Source organism: Mirounga leonina, unplaced genomic scaffold (genome assembly GCF_011800145.1).
Source record: "Mirounga leonina isolate KUSES-001 unplaced genomic scaffold, KU_Mleo_1.0 Mir_151, whole genome shotgun sequence".
Lineage (NCBI taxonomy): Eukaryota > Metazoa > Chordata > Mammalia > Carnivora > Phocidae > Mirounga > Mirounga leonina.
The window spans coordinates 22988030-23008214 of record NW_023270377.1 but is presented as its reverse complement, the minus strand read 5'-3'; the positions used below and the strand labels follow the sequence as shown (position 1 = coordinate 23008214).

Sequence of the window (20185 nt, the reverse complement as noted above, 5' to 3'; positions counted from 1 at the left end):
GTCTGTGCCCCTGAACTACTTTGCTACCATATGTTATAAATACGTGGTTTATATTTCCATTTAGGTTAACTTAGCATCTACTATCTGCATTAATAATGTTTTCATTTAGCTCACAATAAAATATATGTTTTTCATGCATGTGTATCTTATCCCCCTTACTATATTAGAGCAATTTTATTTTATTTTATTTTTAAAGATTTTATTTATTTATTTCAGAGAGAGAGAATAAGAGAGAGCACATGAGAGGGGGGAGGGGCAGAGGGAGAAGCAAGCTCCCTGCCGAGCAGGGAGCCCGATGCGGGACTCGATCCTGGGACTCGATCCTGGGACTCGATCCTGGGACTCCAGGATCATGACCTGAGCCGAAGGCAGTCGCTTAACCAACTGAGCCACCCAGGTGCCCTCTATTAGAGCAATTTTAGAGAAAGACTGGGTCATCATTTTTTATAATGGTCTTATTTCTTAATACAACAATTTACACAGACTTGGTGCCATCTTTGTTAAAATTATCATTGAGATTGAATCCTTTGTCAATAAAGTAGTATAAAATATTCCAATGCTGTCTAGTCATTCATTCATTAAAAAGCCCTTTTAATGCAATTTCCTTTCTCTTTTCTATTTTCAAATATCTATGCTATTTTTTTATTTAGGTCTTTGCACTTTGGCTAAATCAACCAAATTATTGCAGTTAGTAAAAGTCACTTTCTTTTCTTCTAATTCTTTGCAGCCTGTCTCTAGAGTGTTTTTATTCCTCTTCTTTAGAAGTTATATTATCATAGTATGTCAGTTCTCACCATACGTCTCAAACATTTGTGTCCATTTAGAATACTGTATTCATATTATGTACTTTAAAAAAGCGAGCTTATGTCTTAAAATAGTATATGACTTCAATATGATCACAGAACTAAAACTAGGATTAAAGGCTAGCTTTCAGAAACACCTGTTACTAATCTCAATTTCTTTTAACTCAGGCTAGGGAACATAGTGAACCTTTAATTTTTACTCTTTTATTTGTATGTTTTTCTTTTATGTAATTCTAGTATTGTGCATTTCTCAATGACATTAACAAATTAACTTTTCATTTGAATGAAATGAAAAGTTAATTTGGACATTAGATTGGAAGTAAAATAAAATGTGTATGCTACTACTTAATAGTAATGCAGAATTCTGGCCTAATGTATCTTATCTTTTACATTTTCATTTAAAAGATTATTCTATAATAGATTTCCTTAGGAGCAATATATTTTAGAAATTGTCAGAATTGTGAGTTTATCTCCTTTCTACTCAGTTCATATTTCTCACTTAGCTATAGAAGAATTTTAAAAATTGTTATTGGCAAATTCATATTGTAAGTTGGATGTTGGATGGAGAGGTTTTTTTATTGCAGGAAGTGAAAACTTTATCATAATTAATTCATTTTTATTATTTGAACTTTGGTTAATTCTAAGAAATATTTGAAGTTACTGTGGGAGATATTTGAGAATCCGAAGAATTAATTTAGGATGTTATCAATGACCATCAAGGTAGAGAATAAAATTCAAAATGAAGTAGTGAAAACATTGTAATATATTTTGACACAACCCATTCATTTGATATATTGTTTATCCTATCTATGTATTTCAGGGGGTCATAGTCATAAACTTTGAATATCCTTTTTTAAAATCTCTAATAATTGAAGTGAAATTAATTGTGATGTGAAATAATAAAATTGCAAAGAATTACCGTAGCTTGCAGATTATTAATTGTTACTGAGCTTTGATTCTTTACCAAAAGTTGATTATGTTGCTACCCATCTCCATGGACAGAATAATGTGTGTTTTAGAAAAATTATCCAATGTATCTTATAATAAAAGGCAAAAAAAAATCTTTTCAATAGAATTAATAAATTATTGCTTAGATTTATTTTTAACAAAGCAATTTTTATCAAGACTTATCTAGCTAAGTACAATAGCAACAATAGGGGGAAAATCAGAATCTCTCTCATTACCTGCTTCTATAATTGTGCATGCATAAAGTATGCTTGAAGCCTTTGAAAAGGGAGATTGTGCAACCTGAATACTAATTTCATGAGTACTGTAATTTCACGTCTGTTATCCATGTTCAAGCTGGTCGTGCTTTGAGGAGCAGCTGAAGCTTTATGGAAAACTTTGTAAAACATTCTATTTAGAACCAATTCTTTTTCTTTGCATTATGTGCTCTGGGTATTTTTCTTCCTTTGTGTTTTATTTTGAGAACATTTGTATGAAAACAAGATCTTTGTTTCTTACAAGCACATCTGCTCTAGCTGTTTATAGATTACGAGAAGTCATCATACTCTGTGACATCATGATCATTTCCAAGGCAACCAGTTTGGCTCACTTGTTTGTTTGTTTTTTTTTTTAAATATGATAAAAAGTTACAGAATGTCAGCAGCAGCAAAGTGTTTATCTCAAAACAGATACATAATAACTTCCCAGTTTTCTGTACCCACTGCATGTGGCCTGTTCATTTAAAAACACCAAAGCTTTAGTCTATTGAATGTAATTACCTTAAGGTCCAGGAGACTGTCAATTCTATTACTCACAATTTAGAGAAAGAATAGAATACTTAAGGAAACAGATTCTGAGGTGACCGCCTTTATTGTACCTCAATGCCCTGTCACATGGCTTGGCTGGTGCTAGTTCAATGAGGGAGGAAATGTATGAGACCTTGGTGTTTTATGTTGTACAGTAAATAATGATATAGATTTGAATAACAGCTGGAAGGATCTTGAAGCCTTTTACTTGAAATGATTTTATGAACAGGCACTACATTCACTCAGCCATTTCAACGCTGTCACTACTGTGATGAAATGTGGTTATGAGAGGCCTCAGAACATAATCATTTGGATAGCGAGCCAAGGCTGCTAAAGGACTGGAACCAGGATCAGACTTTGTGGCATGTTCTGCTACATCAATATTTGTCAAAATTATGAAGTTTTAGTCACAATAGCCAAGCAATCAGTAAAGAAATATTTATTGAGTATTTGCAGTGTGCATAGCACTGTATTGGGGACTGTGTGTGATATAAGGTAGTCCACATGCAATCCCTGACCTCCCAGCCCTTCTTTGAGATGAATGTCTACTTGTTGTATCATATTTTTTTCAGCACTGCTAAAATATTTTTATATTAAATCCTTTTCCCTTTCACTTAAACAGTCCCATTTTATTTTTAAAGGTATACATTTCATCTGAACTACGTTAGTTCAGGATAATTGGTGGTTTGAGCCTGAATACGCAGTTCTATGTTGAATGCTAAGGAAATCTGGAGCATACTTGGACTCAGAATGGCAGGAATAGGATACAAGATTCTGGACCTTGGTATAAAGCAAGCGTCAGCTAAGCTGGTAGGACATACTCAGAATTGTGAATCTGAAGATAGATCAGGAATGGGAAAATGGGTAAAAGTCCTAAGGCAAAGCATCCAAATCAAGGGAAGAAAGCCTTGGGGGTATATCTAAACAAAGGCAGGGCAGGTGGGGGGCAAAAGTCAAAATGGCAGGCAAATGCAAGAGGTCTGAGCAGTAGGGTGGGCAATATTCTAGAGGCCCAACTGCATGAAGCAGGGACACAGTCAAGCGAGACTGAGCTCAGAAATAGGATAGCCATTCACGTAGTACCAGGGGCCAAGTCAGGAACCAATTAAAGATGGTCTAAAATGTTAAATGTCCCATGATTGAGCATAATTTATGCATATTTTTATATATGTATTCACTTGTTCTGTGCCAAGAACTGAGCAATATATTAGGCCCAAGGGTTAATAAAACTAACAAAGTTGATCTTATGAAACATTATACTGGGCAAAACAATAAATAATTAATTCAGCAAATAAATGTATTATTAAAACGTGTATTATATGTCAAAGTGTCATGGTAAGGAATAAAGGAATCAGGGTAGGGGGTGCTACTTAGGTATCATGGAAGGCCTCTCAGAGACTACAACACTGATTTTTAGAGAATCTTCTTAAACCCAGCTCTCACCTCCAGCTTCCATGGTCTACCAACTTTACAGCTATTTAAGATTCATATCCCTGGTTAGCCTTATTCCCAGCTTTTATAATCAACAAGTGGTCTCCCCACACCCAATGACTTCCACCACTAAAATCTCTTTTCCATTCCTGATTTATCCCATATGTCTGTCTAGTCTCCAGGTCAGCTGACATCCTTAGCCTGATTTATCTTATTGCCACTTAAGCCCTCAGGATGATATTATGAGGGTGGAAGTTTGTTTTATTCAGAAGAGCCTAACATTCAGAATAAATAAGCCCAAATATCTCAGTGATGTAACACATTAGAAGTTTATCTGTTGCTCAAAGTGTTTGGTGAGATTCAGGACATTTCCAAACTTGCTCAATCACCCCTTTGGGAGATTGGAGTTCTCTGCTGGCTCCTCTGGATCTGCCTGGCAGACAAGGAAAGGGAGGAAACAGAGGATCATGAGGGAAGTTTCTGTGGGTCAACCACAGAACTATTGTGCGTCCTTTCTGCCCACATTCCATTCGACAGAATTCAGTCATATGGCATACCTAACAACAAAGAAGGCTGGGAATATAGCCTAACTGTGTGCCCTGAAGGAAAAAGGAAATAGGTTTGGTGAGTACAACAGTATATCTTTTTATTCACCAAAAAAAAGAAAGAAAGAGAGAAAGGAAGGGGAAGAAGGAAGGAAGGAAGGAAGGAAGGGGAGAGGGAGAGAGAAAAAGAAAATCATTCCACTCTTCTTCCACTCTTTTTCCCACACAAAGAACTTAGTCCTCATCTCCCAAATGAGATCATCCAAGGCCCCATCCAGTCACTGAATCTGTTCAAAGCCCAGAATCTCCGGGCTCATGTGTATTGTGGCTCTCTCAAATCCAGGAAGGAATGGTCTCATGAGTATGTGGTGTGTGTGGCTATGAGTCCCCACACTCAGATGGGTCCCTGCAGTTGGTTTAATGTTCTGCTCTCACTTCATGAAATTACTAATAATATTACTGTTGAACTTGTGTTTTACAAATGAAGTCCAGCGGGATAATGGAGCATGCACATGAACACGGCAGGTATCTGCAATATGTGTGTCCTTTGTTCCTTGCTGCCCCATTTGTATGCAGTTTGTGTTGCTCATGAGTGCAGAACACTGGTGGACCTATGATGCTTGGGAGTTTAGCAAGACTCAATGTTGAGTACAAGGTAAGCATGCTGTATCTGTGGCTGTGTAAGCAGGGCATTGATAGCCCTGAGAGACCATGCTTTCCATTTGAACTAAAAACTTGCTTTGAACACAGAAGGCAATGGCATTCTAAGAAACACAGAAGATCCAGGAACTCTATTATATCCTTTACCTTATGCTATCTTTCCCTGTATTAGCCAAACACTTACACTAATATGATGTCTTAGAAGGAAAGAGAAAGATGGAACAACCATAGCTCCTTCTTTCATTCCTTTCTTACTCATCAGTAAGCCAAAGGTAGAGAGTATTGAGAGAATGTGCGCACATGGAGAAACAAAACAAAAACAGTTACATTATTGTGTGCAGCATTTCCACCTCTCTGGTAAGAACAAAATGCATATGCATGCCACAAAGTACGAATTGTATAATTTCATTAATTCCACATTTGAATTAAATGCTCTTATATTTGCATTTAAAACTGGCATTGCACAATAAAAACATTAATAGTAAAATTAAACATTTCTTTATTTAGAATGACATTAATTAACAAATTTAAAATACCATGATAAGTCAAAACATACTGCAAAAGAAAGGATAAGGTACTTTCAATGGCAACTTTCTCCTGCTTTTTGAACAAGGATCCCAAATTTTCATTTTGCACAGGGGCATGCAAATCATGTAGCCTTCCCTAGGTCTGGTGCTCTGCATCCTTTTCCCACTATAACTGCAATAAAAGCTACCAGTCAAAAAAGGGAAGAAGAGGATACACATAGCAGTCAATGACCTGCAGAAATTATTAAATCCTTCTGGAAAGGCTCTGTGAAGGGCGATTAGCCAAGATGTGAATAATTTCTTGTTCTGTCCCTGATTCTTCTTTCTGTGGCCCTTGGCTCCTCTCTGAGTTTCTTCATTAACCATTATCTTCCACAGAAATATCTGAAATGGTTGTTGAAGAATATCCTCTCCTTGTGGACTGTGCAGCTTTCATATCTCTCTTCCTCTCCAAGGGTGATTTTAAGGTCTTTTTTTAGCCCTGGCTCATGGTTTCGTTAGCACTACAATTTCTTTAAAAATTTTTTTGGTAAGTTTCCGATCTATTTACGTTCAGTTCCATGTGCCAAGGTTTTTTTAATAGTTATTAAACTTGGTTTATTCCTTGTTTTCTGGTCCCCATATTTTTTTCTTACTTAGTGGCAATCTGAAACCTTACGCTATGAAACAATATGCTAACCTCTCTGATGTTTACTGAAGGGCTGAGTTGTTTGAGAAATCTCACTGGTCCTGTGTCATTTGAGGCCATTTTTTTATTTCAGGTCCCAAAGCTATCAACTTTTCTACCAAGGAAGGCCCTTGATCCTTGAAATTTCTACTCTCATGATTCCTGGCTTGAAAATTGGCCCAAACTCACCTGAGCTACATGCTTTTCTTGCGTAAGTGGTGACCAACACACCATCAAGCTGACAGGTCCAGCTACCTCCCCTGAGCTACAGGCTCAGGAGATTTGTGGTTTGCCTTCCATGTTCTCCCATGACAACTTTACTGAAAATTTCCTAAAGCACAGCAGAACTCTCTAGACATCTAGCCTGCTGTATCATATCCTTACCTTCTACTGGCTGGTCTCTAAACCAATGACACTTATCTTGGGTTTGTTACAACAGAAGTCCATGTCAAAGTACCAATTTCTGTACTTACCAAGGGAGGATAGCTCCTATAACTAGACACTAAACTCTCAGTGCCTTAACACATGAAAGCTTATTTTTGTTCACATTACACATCACTGTGGGTTCATGATCAGTGACGTACCACTAAATGATTAAGAGAACTAAGCTCTTTCTATCTTAAATTATTTTATTTTGTATTATCAAAGCTTATATTTTTGAAAATCTTTGTTTAAAACTCTGCTGCAATAATCAAAATGTCTATTTAGAAGTTCAGTTTATTTTAATGCTTTCCTCTAATAAGAACATATTATGAGCAACTATATGCCAACAAATTAGGCAATCTGGAAGAAATAGTTGCATTCTGGAGTTCCTGGGTGGTTAAGCATCTGCCTTCTGTTCAGGACATGATCTCCAGGTCCTGGGATCGATCCCCATGTCAGGCTTCCAAATCAGTGGGGAGTCTGCTTCTCCCTTTCCCTCTGCCTCTCCCCCTGTTTGTGCTCTCTCTGTCTCCCTCTCTCTCAAATGAATAAATAAAAAATCTTTTTTTTCTGTTTTTAATTTTTATTTTTTTTAATTTTTTTTATTATGTTATGTCACCATACAGTAATCATTAGTTTTTGATGTGTTTTTTTTCCTTTTTTTTTTTTTAAGATTTTATTTATTTATTTGACAGAGAGAGAGAGACAGCTAGAGAGGTAACACAAGCGGGGGAGTGGGAGAGGGAGAAGCAGGCTCCTGGCTGAGCAGGGAGCCTGATGCAGGGCTCAATGCGGGGCTCGATCCCAGGACCCTGGGATCATGACCTGAGCTGAAGGCAGACGCTTAATGACTGAGCCACCCAGGCGCCCCTGACGTAGTGTTTCATGATTCATTGTTTGCCTATAACACCCAGTGCTCCATGCAATACGTGCCCTCCTTAAAAGAAATGGATGCATCCCTAGAAATGTATAAACTACCAAAACTGAAAAGAGAAAGAAACAGAAAACTTGAAGCCAGCAAGAAAATTGAAGTAGTAATCAAAAATCTCCTACTGCTTTCCTTTAACAATTGAAAAAGACCTCTCACAATTAGAGGTAGAACCAAATGGAAGAAATATTGGTTTGCACTAAAAAAAAATTATGATCCTTAGTTTTCAGTCCAGCTCAAGAGTTTCCACAAAGATTTTGTGGAAATTTTGCTTGTAAATTTAAGTTTCCATCTTCCCTGATGTCAATTAGTAATTCTTACAAAGCAATCAAAAGATTGACTATTTTGTTTTTGACAAATACACTTCAAAGTCACTGAAATATTTTTAAGCAAGTCAGAAAATTCTGTTTTTAAATTTTCTAGGTATCAGGATCTGAGAGATATTTTTAAACATGGCAGAATTACTCACACTGTTTCAGCTACAAAAAGAAAAAAATTATAGTAGAAATCATCCCAAAAGTTCCTTTTCCAAATGTGCCCTCCACAGCATGAGATTTTTTTTAAAAGTAATTACTATTTCAGTCATTGTTTAAATATTACCTCAACCATGAAAAGATTGATTATATTTTTGCAAGTGTCTATTAGGCACTTTTGCCACTGGTTATCACAGATAATGTCATCAACCAGAAGTTGACAGTGTAGCCCACTAAGGTCAGTCTTTCTGGGCAGCAAGGAGAGTGAAACGGATGAAGGTATAGCTAGAGGAGTGGAAGACACCTGGCATAGCCATAAAATCATACTCATACCCTGTGAACTGCAAGAGCCTGAAAGTGAATGAATGAATGAGAGTACCATGGTCAAAGCATCTAACTGTGGGACTCCTATATCTCCCTCAGAAAAACTTGGTATTATCATGTGATAAAAGACTATTGGGATCTCTACTGGGGCCTCTTCCTTAAACAAATTGTGAAATAAAATGATATGGGCATAGGAAGAAAAATTATCATTTAATTACTAAAAATCTAGATTAGGGAATGTAGCTTCATATGAGAGCCGAGTGGACCAACAGGGCCCCAGAATTAGCAGACTTATCCATTCAGTCTAGGCATTGCCAGATTAGGGCTGGCCTCCCCAAGAGAGAAGACTGCTCAGGTAAGACTGCTCAAACTGGGTCAGAGTGGTGGAAAGACTATAAGTTTGCCTAAGAAAGTCCCTTCTAATGGAAGGAAGATGTGAGAAAACAATGTTCTCTTCTACCAAAGTTCACTCAAATAGAGCTAGTGAAGGTGTCACTCTCAACCCCTTATATTCAGTATCAGTACATTTCAATGTACTTCTTTTTAGATAAAAATACATATAAGTACAAGTTCTACTGTTTTCTTCCTTTAACCCAAAGAGACTTTTCTGCAGACCCCTCAGGGTGCACCTACATCACTTCAAAACCATTGGGCCAAAGAATACACTGTTGGACCACCGTTGGCGAGTTCAGTCCTAGCTCAGTTCTTGGTAAGCATCCTGCCCCAAAGCGGCAAGAATTTCATACCTTGTGTTTAGTTTGCCTTTAACACTATTTTGATTCTCATCCAGGTGTACAGGCATCAGGTTTAGCCCCAGTCCCCCTCCTAGCCAAGCCTCATGCCCATCTTCCAGGGAATGTGTTCCCTGGCGCTTTGTAGATAGCCCAGAATCCACCTGTCACTAGGGCTCAGCTCTAAGCTGAGTGCTATTGACAGTATGTCAGCCTTATGATTATATATGAGGGACAACACATTATGCCAATGCACTTAAGTCTTTTTTTTTTTTTATCTGCTATGAAGGTTAGAATGACTTTTATTTTTTTTCTCTGCTTGACTCTCAGCAAATCAATTAAGAAGTTTTAAAAAGAAGAAACATCTTAAAAGGCAGTTTATACAGTGAATAGGATATTAGGTTCCTACCCAACGGCTTCATAGTAGAATGGAGTCTGAAGCAACAGAAAGACTAAAATGGGAAACAAATGACACCTCTACTCTCTTCTAGCATTTTTGGCCAGAAACATTTTTTTAAAGTTTTATTTTAGAATAGTTTTAGATTTATGGAAAAATAGTTGCAAAGATAGTACAAAGAGTGGACTGTTTAATTCTCAATATGTCTCAAACTGATTTAAAAATTCTTTTGTTTGTTTATTTGGTGGGATTTAGTTTGATTTTTATTTTTTGAAATTATGTGCATTTAATGTAATTTTAACAGCTTAGGACAATAATTCTAAGATTTGTGTAAGAAGATGCCACTGCCATATTCCAGGGATTTAGTTAGAATAAGAATTCAGAGCTCTGACCTCTGGCTTCTGTAAGTAGATTTAGGGAGTTGAAAACTGCCCCTCTGGGCAAATACTTTAGGAGCTGATGAGCACTCAGCTTTGTTTAAGATACCACTTGTCATCAATATACCCAAGAGACTGACAATTTCTATTTATTGCTTCTTGAGAGAGACCCTGGAGTCTACTGGAATGTCTTGTCAGCACGGGACAAGAAAAGAAGACACATCTTGAGGAGTAGACCACTCTTTGAAAGGCTAAAAAGGTCACCAGTCTTTGGATGAGTTTGTAGTAGCTTAGAAGCTTGCTGCACAATCGTCCAAAGAGAATAAATAAACACAAAATAAGGGAGTGTGGCTGCCCCTTTGCCACTCAAACCTCATGCCTTTGGAACATAAGCTCCTTGGGGGCAGAGGTCCCTAATTCTCCATGTAGAAATTGTGCCTGCCACATAGTGGGCAGTCAATGGAAAAATTTGGTAACTTCTGCTCTGTGTAAAAGAGTAAGAAGAGGCCACTGAATTGTCAGCAGAAGAGAGAAACTTGAGGAGGTAGAAATTCATGATTAGCTCCCTATTTTTAAACCCATGGATTATGTAGGTAAAATACACTAAGGGTCCAAAACGTCAACAGAAGTCAGTAGCTCTTGCATAGAACATGGTAAACCATTTCTTACTGAAATCTAGAGCAGCTACTTGTAGTAGAGGTGGAACTTAATGTAAAAAAATGCTTCTCAAAAAATGCTGGAGAATTCTCATTGTTTTACATCATGAGACTTGACGTCTTTGCAAACTACCTGCTGTAAAATATACATATTAATATTTCATGTAATAGTAATTGGCATGCCTTGGGGTCAGTGTGTACCAGTAAAGAGTATTTTTCAGTTTCTAGGCAGCCAACTAATCATATAGTAATTCGTTAATGCAATAGGTCTTCTTTATATTATGGATATCCGATAATAATAATATTTAATATTTCTTGAGCACTTACTAAGTGCTCAGCAGAGTACTTAACATTTTGCTCTAATCTTTAAAACAACCCCATATGGCTGGTAGTATTACAATCTCCATTTTAAAGATGAGGAACTGAGTCTTAGAGAAAAGTTAAGATATTTGCCCATCCTCACACATTTAATAAGCTTGGATTCAAACCCAGGTTTTGTTGATTCTAGAACCTGTAAGCTTGATTACTACATCACATTCATGGAAAGCTTAATATAATTGACTTGAGTGGTTTCTTGTTATATTGTTCTATTATTCTGTCACTAAACCATATAGTTTACACAAAATGTAGTATAGCCATCTGATAGAAAACCTGAATTAGGGTTTGCTGCATTAGAACCAAGTTTTTCTTCATTTATTTCATTCAACAGTACTGCACTATGCCCTTCTTTTGCACTTAGCACTGGGTAGAGGATACAAAGAAATATGAGACATAAACCCTACCCTCAGGAATCTTATATTGTTGAGAATAATAGCCCATATATACCAATGACAAATTCAATAATCATAAAATCTATATGATAAATTTCCAAGTGAGTAGTACAGACAAGTGCCATAGGAGTTCAGAAGAGAGGGGCCACTCTGCATGAGGGGGCTGGGAAAGTCATGTGGAGGTAGAAATTGAATGATTCCTCAGAGAGTGAGTAAATTTGCATAGACATAGAAGTAGCAATAACCTACTCCTACACCTACTTCTTCCTACAGGAAAGAGGGTGGACAAAGATTACAAGGTAAAAATAATCACTGATATGTTCAGGGGGTAGTAATTAAACCAGTTTAGATAGAATGTGTAGTTTGTGTTGGGGAACAGGGAGAGAGCATGTGAAAATGAGAAACATGTAAGGAAAGCCAGCCAAATCTTCACCAGAGGGTGGGGCATCAGGAGAGACCTGCCATTTAGAAGGTTGTAGCAAGAAGCGTCAACTGGACCAGGAAAAATGGAAGGGATCAAATGATGAAGCTCTGGATGAAGGGGAAGAGTAGATACTTGGGAGAGGGATAGATGGCAAGTAAATTTATGGGTCAACAAGAGAGGATCTAGTCTGAAATCCTGAGGAGTCTGAACCCTGTGAGAATGCCATCTCTAGAGAATTGGTTATGTTGGTGGAAAGCCATTATGGAGGAGATATAGAGCTTAGTGAATTTGAAGAAAGCAAAGAATTTGAAATTAATTATATAAGGTGAGCTTTCAACAAAGAGTTGGAAATTGTTGAGAATGGCACCGAGTTTTAAATACCAGGAGAAAAATATGAGCCCAATTCTGAAATTCTGAAAATAACAATCAAAGATCAGCATCTTTTGGGAGGTGGAGGCAGAGAAAAAGAAGGAAATGCAAAAATGTTAAAAAGTGGTTAATTTGGATATTTTAAACATCAAAGGAAGGAAAATGGAATAATAATGATAAGTTAAGGATCTGGAGACCCCCAAACCAGTTAATTTCTCTTTTCCCCATTGAGTGATATGAGAAGGGCAAACAAGGTATAATCATCATTAGAGGCTAAAAGTTGCAGTATTTTCTGAAGAAATCCAGTCTTGCTTAAGGTGAGTGGGAAATGAAGTAAGGTCAGGAAATGATGGCTTCACTTTGACATGTTTTGGTGACAACTATAAATAAGGAACTGCAAAAGGGGAGTTTAAATAAGTGAAATAGAAATGTATAAGACATGGTAGAAAGAATGGACTCATTGTGGGAAATGGAAACGGAAGGATAAAATTTGTTTTTCAAACAAATTTGAAAGTTGGGAAGTTGTGGCACGGGAGTTTTGGACCTTGGACAGCTAACGTAAATGACAGGAATTAGGGGAAGAAGTTGATTCAGAGGCCTTTTGAGAGCAGGCACCGAATATCAGAAGAGGCAAGCCTGCCCACAAACATGGGCACACAAGGGCCAGTTTTAAAATCTAATAAAAGAATGTCTCATAGTGCATTAAGCAGCCACCCTCACCCACAAAACTAGTCGGGTTTCAGTTTTGGAAAACTTGACTTTGAGTGGTTACATGGAGAAGTGGGGAGCAAAAGGGGGGATTCTTGGTAAGATAGAAGCCAAAACAACTCTACCTCTAGGAACAGCTTTCCCTCTCTGAAACCTAGGAGACTTGAAAAACTGACGTTTCATCATTTCTTCACTCCAGGAAATTGAATGTAATGTTGTCCTTAACTCATAAAGGTCTTGAAGTGCCTCATGAAATCATTAAGAAAAGAATGCTTTGTATTTATTTTTCTATTCTTCAATGGCTTCACCTCAAATGCCACCTCTTCCAAGAGGGCTTTTGTATGGGAAGGAGGGCGTGTATGGACGCACAGAACAGACTGCAGTGAACATACCGGGCTGCCCCCTCGTATTTTTTCTACACTACCCTCTTTGTCTAGAAGCCACATGGCTTGAGTAAAATTAAACCAGTTCAGCTCCTCTAAGATTAAACTCTGATTAGCTGATGCCCATTTGAGTGATACAACCATAAGACCTGGTATAGTAGAGATTGGCTCATGGATGATGGGTCATGTGAATCAAGGCCTTAGGCTACTTCATATATGGGATTGCCCTGGTCAGAAAGATTGGCCAAGGGTCAGTAGAGGACTTCAGTGTTTCAGTTAGAAGGAAGTCCTAGACTTTAGCTGGTATTTGAGGAAAGAAAATCAGTCAATTATTTTCTCACTCTCTTTCTCCCTCCCACCTGCCTATTGTCATTGTTGGTAACCATTTTGTAATGACAAAGTTAACTTGACTTGGAATAAATTTGCCACACTAGAAAAAAACTGGAGAGAGAAATAAAAAAGCTCCTTGGTGAATGCCATGGAGCTGCTGGATCAAGCCTTACCTGTGACTTCCACTACTAGTGATATTTTGAGTTTGTAAATCAATAGATTACCTTTATTGTCAAGGCTAGTTAAGTATCATAACTGAGACACCTTTATGAATTACATTTATACTCACCTACTAAAATATTTTATTTTTCCCATTTATTTGAATCTCAGCACATTTGACTTGCACTGAATTTATTTGCCTACATTTCTTATCTTTCTGCACAGATTTTGAGCTCCTTGAGGGCAAGGACAGCAATTTACATATTTCCATGTTTTTCCTAGCTCTCAGAATACTGCTTTGCATATAATAATGTTAATAAATACTTGTAAAATGAATAAATCAAGTTTATGAACTTGTGCATTTAATCTCATTATAACCATGCTGTAATTAACACTTATTAATAATTCTAAAACTGTTGACTAAACTAAGTATGAATCCATCATTATTTTGTCATTTGAGTTTTTTGTTTGCTTGTTTCTCTTCTTTGCTTTTGGAAATGCTATAACATTATTTCTGTTTTGTTTTTTTTTTTTTTCTTCCCCACGGACCACAAAAATTTCTAAAATGTCAGGACAGTTCATATAAAGTTCTAAAGATTAGCAAAAAATAATCAGTGTTATCAGTTCTGTTGATATAATTCTACCCAAAAGCTAAGTATCTTGAAATTTTAGTTAGCTAATGCAGATTGATCTTGGGTAAAGGAGAGATTTACATGAGGATTTGGATACCCTGAAGGTAGCTGAAGGCCAAAAGAATTCTGCCTTGCTTTTAATAAACCTTGACTCTTAGTAGATATTTTGCCTTGGCAGAATTAATTTCTGTTGGTCTCAGTTTTCTTACCTATAAAATGAAGATAATTATACTATTAATCTTATGAGATTGTTATAGAAATCAAATAAATTAATAAAGCAAAGCATTTAGATTGATGTTAGATATAAAAAATACTTCACAAGTGATAACTGGGTTTTTCATCTTCTTCTTTTTCTCCTCCTTCTTCTTCTTATTGTTCTACAATATTGTTCTAAAATTATTGTTGTTACCATCCACACTGGGAAGCAATTGCAGTTTTTTCCACGTAAAAAAATCACTTATTCTACTTTCAGGTGCAATAAAACATTGTATTTGCTGCTTCATAATTTTCCCATGCGCCCTGCTATAGATAAAACCTGGCTGGACTCTTTTTCAGTCACATGTCCATGCAACAAATAAGTCTACTTATGAGGAAATTAACAAATAGATGTGCCCTTAAATAGAGTAACAAAGTTATAGAAAATAAGATAATTATATAAGTTACTTTTTCAATAAAGTAAACACAGTGTGGCCTTTAAAATGAATTTAATACATGAATTTTTTTTAAATTCATAAAATGTAGATTGTAAAAACTAATTTGATTTTTATTTTACTTTACTGTTTAATAAAGCTAATTTAAAATTAATTACCTTTTATGGAAATTTCCATTGAGATAATTATATACTAGTCTGCACTTACTTATAAGATATAATACAGAGAGATCCCCTATACACTTTGTTAGGTTTCTCCCAATGGTAACATTTTGCAACAGGATATTGACATTTTTACATTTTTAGAAATCTTATTCAGATTCCCGGTGTTATGTGTCCTCATTTGTGAGTGTGTGGACATGCCCATGCCCATGTGAAGTTCTTTACAGTTTTCCCACCTCTGTTCATTCCTGTTTCCACTTTGGCAATACCACATCCATCTCTCTCCATTCCTTTAGGTACTTATTTTTGGAACTAAAAATTAGTTAATGGAAAAAAGAAAAAGAACAAACCAATCTTGTGAATCAAGCATCCCAATACATGCTAGTCCTTCTACTACAAATTCATTCACAAATAGTCATGCATTTCTGATATAAATTTCCCTGAGAAACATTCATTAATAGGCACATCTGACTATGTATTTCTGTGGATGTACATACATTTCTTTAGCATATCTACACATGTTTTCTGTCTTTAGAACAAAATTGGGACTACAAGGACTCATTCATTTATTTACTCCATACTCAATTGTCATTTATTTGAATTGCAGAGATCTATTCAATATTATTAAATCAAACCAGTGACTTTGCTATCTGACTTAATCACTCCAAGCTCTTATTTCACCTTTTACATAGAGTATTTCACCCATGTTTATCAGATGTACATAACATTGAAGACCATTTATGGAAACTATTAAAATATAAATACATACTGTCTTTTATTTTAAATAGACAAGGTATTACATGTATTTTAAATATAAAATATAAAATACAATGTATATATAGATTATCAATATTCTCTAAAAGTAAACTTGTAGCCAAAAGTACTTATTAGTCAGTAAATACATTAGTCAAGGAGTGAGAAATTACAGAAAATTTGAAATTTATGGTGGCAGCAAAAGGGAAAAATAGGAAGGTGAAATGAGAAGCTGTGTACCCTTTAAATAATTTCAGTACAAAGAAACTAGACATTCAGGAGCTGCTTTGGGGAATACTTGCCTAGCTGTGTTCCCTCCCAGTCCTAGGTTCCGTCAGCTGAGATCTCTGGAGGTTCTCTGACCAGGAAATGGAAATAAGCCCATTTGGATGGAAATGGAATTCCATTTACAAATGGAAATATTTGTGAGATTAAATATTGATCACATTTTTATACTTATTTCATATTAAAATCTATATGTATGAGTGCTTCATTATTGAGTTCAGTCTCTGTATGATTGTTCAGTTCAAAAAGCAACACAATATAATCTGTTTCTATTGCTATACAAAATTAATACTTCTCATATAAAATGATGGAGATAATATTTTTTGTCATTTTGTGAGGTGTAATGTATCTGATGAAAGATTTAGCTCTCACCAAAAAAAAAAAAATGTTGATAAATGAATGGCCAACATGATAAAATATTGTAGGCAAAATAACTGAAAAGAACAAGCAAAACACTTACTCAAAAGCCCTGTGCCTCAGCTTCTTCCTTTGTAAAATGGCAACATAATAAAATCCACCATACAGAGTTGTTGTGCAAGCTAAATTAGTTGACATGTGTATAGCACTTAAAAGATTCAGAACTACATAATTGCTCAATAAATGTGAGCTGTTGCTAAGCAAGACATATTTTTAAAATGTAATCTCAACTTTTATTCTGAGTATCTTCATTATGTACAATTATGCTGAAAAAATGCATTTACAATTGTTAGAAAGGGAATGTCAGAGATCTTGCAATAATACTCTGAAACAACCATCGAAAATTAGCTGATTTTGCTATTAGAATGACTACTTCTTTCTCATGAGAATTAACAATAAACAACACGATTCATTGTGTACAATACAGTTACAGTGAGACACATGTATAAATTTGTTAACTAACCCCCCTCCTGTTGATGTTGGTAATAAGTAACTATCGGAGATTTCAAAGTGTTGCAAAACTTTACAAATAAACGGTGAGTGTAGTGGGAAGATTGAGGTAGAATGATTACATGGGCTGTTACCCTTGGTATGATATTTCATTCCCCTTTCTTTTATTTCCTCTGTCATCATTTCTCTACTCGACATTTCCCAGCACCTTGCTATCCGTTATTGCTTATTTATAATACACCATATTTAATACCAAGCATGACATTGTATTGATCAACCCATTATGTCTTTCCAGCTTGTCCATCTACTCTGTTCTGATGGTTTTACACATTAGCTTTTTTGAATGATGGTGTAATTTGATTCACAGTCTCCTGGTACATACGATTCTCGAGAATATATTAGGCACCTCAGTCAATGGTTTTAGTTCTTTCTGGGCAAACAACAGTAGGTTTTGCTTTTACTGCTGACCCCTTCTTATTCTCCTTTGCAAGATTTTCTTCCTCTGCCTGTTTCGTACGTGTTTTCTTCATGTTTTTATCCTAGATTCTTTTCAACTCTTAATCTTCATGGTTTGCTTGGATGATCTCTTCTTCAACAGCTCTAGTTATAATCTGTAGAGTAAATGGCTCCAAAGTCTACATCCCTAGGCTAGACCTCTGTATTACTGCCTTATGATAACTTCATGTGGATGTCCTACAAACTTAAACTCAGCATGACCACATGGAACTAAATCTTTCCGAAGCCAATCTATTATAGAGAATGACACCCATAACCATGTAAATTATCCTTAACTCCTCACTCTGCTTACCTCCCACAGCTAATCAGTGATCAATCCCTAGAAATCCATCTTTAAAACAACTTTTTAATTAGTCCTTTTCTCTCCTTTTCTATGGCCACAACCCTATTCCAGGCCACCGGTCTCTCTTGCGTAGATTATTGTGAATCTTTCTAAGTGGTTTCCCTCCATCCAAAATATTCTCAAGGATTCTGTCAAAGTAGTCTTTCTTAAGTGTGAATCCAATTGTGTCACTCTTATATTTAAAACCCTTCAATAACCTCTTGTTCTCAGAATAGAATTGAAGTTCTTTGTTTTGACTCCTAAGGCCCTTCATGACCTGATGCCATCTATGAGTGAAATTGTTTAATGGTGAGAGCATACACTTTGAGATTACATGCCTGGATTTAGATTTTAACTGTTCATTTATCTATCCTTCCTTTCTTCCATCTAGTCATTGATCCATCAATCGATGGATTGATCCATCCATCCATTCATTCATTATTGAGCAATCACTGTGTGCCTGGAACCTCTTACCTCTCTGGACAGAGTAGTGAAGAACACAGACAAAGCCCATCCTTCTGGAGCTTTCATGTTACAGGCACAAGATGAGCAATTAACAAGAGAGCAAATAGAGTGTGTCAGATAATGATAGACTGCTCCAGAGTAGTGGTTGTGATGAGATAGATGTGCACATATAGTAGCATCGAGACAGATGGAAAAAGGAGGGCAAATCTCCATGGTGGAGGAGCACTGAATAGTCTTTTTTCCCCCCAGCTAAGATCATCTTGGGGCTAAAGTATCTGGGGTACTTTACATTTTATTTATTTTAGTACCTAAAAGAATCTCTAGTTGCTGCATGAAGAAGAGACTATGAAGAAACAAAAATGAAAGCAGGGAGACAGTTAAGGCTATTTCAATCATTCAGGACACAGGATAAAATAAGAGTAGTAATGATGGACATGGGGAGAAGTGGTCTGATCCTAAGCATATTTCAAAAGTAAAGCCCACAGGACTTACTCATGGGTTGGATTTAAGGATAGGAAAAAGGGAGAAGTTTCAAGGACTGCTTGAAGGTTTTGACTTGAGCAACCATACATGGTGGAGCCATTCACTGAGATGGGAAAGAATGAGGGGAGATCCTATTTGGATTTCAGAAGGCAGAATCAAAGATCAGGAATTTGTTATGTTTGAGATTCCTCATACATGCCCAAGTGGAGATGTTAAATAAGCAGCTGGATATGACAATATGGAGTTCAGATGAATAGTTTGGAATTGGATATAACATTGGCTGTTGTTCTATATAATGGTTCTAAAGCCATAGGTCCGAATGAGGATATTGGGGGAATGAGTGTTGATCAGGAGGAATGTGCTAATAAATATTTAATGAATGGCTCTGCATAAAAAACTGTGTGTGTGTGTGTGTGTGTGTTTACACCAGCACATTAGTCTACTCCTTTAGACAGAACTTGCTCTTTTTAATTTGTCACTGTCCCCACTACCCACTTGACTACACATATACACTTACACAGGCCCTAGTCTTCCATCTATTCATTCATCTGGCTCTTTTGACATTGGAGTTTGAGAAACAGCAGGAGTCCTTCTTTCTGGATCCTCTTCATTTTTTAAAAATATATTCTATGCTATATTACATGCTATTTGTCTCAAATGTTACATTTGCTGGGAAAATCATACGTCATTAGTCCCAACTTTTTTAGATCCAGACCAGTGTCAGTTATGATAGTAAAAGGACAAGCTAGAAATTCCACTTTCTAAATATGTTTTCCAATGCATGTAAAGATTATCTTTATTACCTTGAAATTCTTTAATTTCTTCTTGTTGGACTGAGAAGTTGGCACACTGTATGTAGCTGCTGGGGTGTGGTGGCTCAGGAGTTGTTTTTTCAAGAGAGATTACCAGGTTGCCTTGAATAATTATATACATGCTTTGGTACCTTCTTGGGAAGGACAATATTGGTATATAAGAAATATCAATACGTTAGTTTTGATCAGTCCTCAAAGTCAAGACTGACAGGTGAAAGGAGGTTTCTAAAAATCTTTTTCAAAATATGGTAAGGAAGACTTATTTTACCTTAGTTTTTTTTTAAAGTATAGCAATAATTTCAGATGTAATAAAAAGAGCCACAAAAGTAATTTATTATGGAAATGATTCAGTGTAGAAAAATTATATTCCAAATAGTCATGAACCAGATTTGTCAGTAGGTGA

At 36.2% G+C, this 20185-nt stretch overlaps 1 long non-coding RNA gene across 2 annotated transcripts in view; it reads left to right on the top strand.

The window, feature by feature from the left end:
* LOC118012080 overlaps positions 1–20185 on the top strand; it is a 56133-nt gene that overhangs the window by 13227 nt on the left and 22721 nt on the right. The window lies entirely within an intron of this gene.